At 40.6% G+C, this 2,278-nt stretch overlaps 1 long non-coding RNA gene across 1 annotated transcript; it reads left to right on the forward strand.

The window, feature by feature from the left end:
* The first annotated feature begins 276 nt into the window (after nucleotides 1-276).
* Nucleotides 277-1,287, forward strand: LOC116089146. The gene is made up of 2 exons (XR_004118186.1): nucleotides 277-324; nucleotides 977-1,287. It is a non-coding gene; the product is annotated as an uncharacterized LOC116089146 (long non-coding RNA).
* The last annotated feature ends 991 nt before the right edge of the window (nucleotides 1,288-2,278 follow it).

Raw genomic sequence — 2,278 nt, forward strand, 5'->3', positions numbered from 1 at the left:
TATGTTGTTTTAGGGAGTCTCTTGGACTTCCTTGACCAAAAATATCAAAAGGAGGTTTCCTGTGCCTAGCACTGGACTTTTTGTTAGATAGTCAAGGGTTCTGGGAGGGAGCATTGTCTGGATTGTCATTGTCAACTTGACTGTATCTGCAATCAGTCGATGCACAACCAGCTAAGCATGTTTATGAAGGTTTTTCTTGATTGGATTATTTGAAGTGGGAAGAACTACCCTAAATCTGAGCCTTATCTTCTGGTGGCAGGTTTCATGAAGGAACGTGGAAGAAGGAAGCTTTGGCTTTTTGCCTGCTTGCCCTCACTCTTGCTGGTAAGTTCATCACTTCTGGCGCTGAGGTATTTCTTCACTCGTGTTAGAACCTACTTCTTTTAGATCTGATGTAGACTGAAGAAGACCAACATCTCCTTAGGAATCCTCTGCAACTCTAGAATCAGATTGGGACTGTTCACACGCACGTGCGTGCACACACACACACACACACACACACACACACACACACACACACACACACACATGAGTTAGGGTTTCTATTGCTGTGATGAAACACTATAACCAAAAACAACTTGGGGAAGAAAAATGTTTGTTTGTTTGTTTGTTTGTTTTTTACACTGCCACATCACTGTTCATTACCAAAGACAGAGCAGGAAGTTAAGGGCAGAGACCTGTAGGCAGAAGCTGATACAGAGGCCCCAGAGGGATGCTGCTTACTGACTTTCTTATAGAACCCAGGATCACTACTAGCATAGATGTAGCCCTATACACAGAACCTTAGGCTCTCCCAAACCAACCACTAATTAAGAAATGCACCATAGAATTTCCACCAGCTGGATCTTATAGAGGCCTTAATAGAGGTTTCCTCCTCTCAAGCTGACTCTAGCTTGTGTCAAGTTGGATATAAAAGCTAGCCATCATATCCATACTATCAAGGACAGATATCATTCTATCCTTTCTGTTCCTTTAGAGAATCCTCACTAAGAAAAGGGTGAACGCTAAGCTACTTCTCACTGTTCACTGATGAGATATGATCTGAGTGGAGACGGCAAAGATTGTCACCAGAAGAGTACCTGCAAAGGGCCCCACCTGACTATAAATGGAATGAGCTTAATGACATCAGCAGCAGAAAAAAACAAGACAGAAGACATTACTACTCTAAAGAAATGACATATTTGAGGGAGTGAGAAAATTATAAAAAGCTGTTCTACGTATATATTCCACATCTTTAAAATGCTACTGAATTGGCATTAATAAAAATATTTAATATGATTCTTAAAATTCAAACAGGGTACTTTTGAAATTTATAAATAATAGAAAAATTAATGGGAGATATAAATGGCTAAGGTTACCAAGAAGTATATAGAAACTGACAATGAAGGATGAAACCAGAAAATGATCAAGGTGTTATGACCGTGCGGCAGTTAGGTGAGATTTGATGAGTCAAGTCCTGGGTACCGATGTATATGAAGTTCAATATTTAATTACGTTTCAATTTAAGTTTAGTCAACTACAGAAGAATGGGTGAGGTTAAGATGGTAAAGGCTAGGCTGCACCCTTTCCAGGAACTCCTCAGTGGCTTCCTTTGCAGTCTATACTCGGACCATATCTTCTCTATGACCATCCCAGTGCAAACTAGCTTACCACTGTTGTGGCAAATGTTAACTGGGGGTTTCTACCCCACCTCAAATCATTTAGTTCCCAAATGAAAGACACAAAACTTTTACATTTATAATAGGCCTTAGAAGCACTAGAGATGGGCAGGTAACAACCCTCTATGTTAATTTGTCTATCAATAACCTATCCATAACTTCCCTATCAATAAACCTGAGATATCACTTGCCATGTTCCTCCTGAACTGCTCCTACCCAGACTGGCCAGCCCTCATGGCTGTGCTCTCAGGATCCGCTCCCAGGGTAGGCTTCCTCCTCTCCCTCTCCTGGTCTCTGCCTCAGACCCAGGACTTAAGGCCCCGCCTACCTCTCTTCTGCCCAGCTACAGGCTGTAGGTATCTTTCTACAACTAATAATTTTAAATTAAGAAGCAAGGTTTGCACAACAAAATTGATCTACATGAGGATTCATTCATCTTGAGGCAACTAGACCTAGGGATACAGAATTTAGCAATACAATACATAGCAACAGACTAAACCTCAACATACCATGAAATATTTATATCTATCTATCTATCTATCTATCTATCTATCTATCTATCTGTCTGTCTGTCTGTCTGTCTGTCTGTCTGTCTGTCTATCTATCTATCTACATGTATA

Source organism: Mastomys coucha, unplaced genomic scaffold, assembly GCF_008632895.1.
Source record: "Mastomys coucha isolate ucsf_1 unplaced genomic scaffold, UCSF_Mcou_1 pScaffold14, whole genome shotgun sequence".
Classification (NCBI taxonomy): Eukaryota; Metazoa; Chordata; class Mammalia; order Rodentia; family Muridae; genus Mastomys; species Mastomys coucha.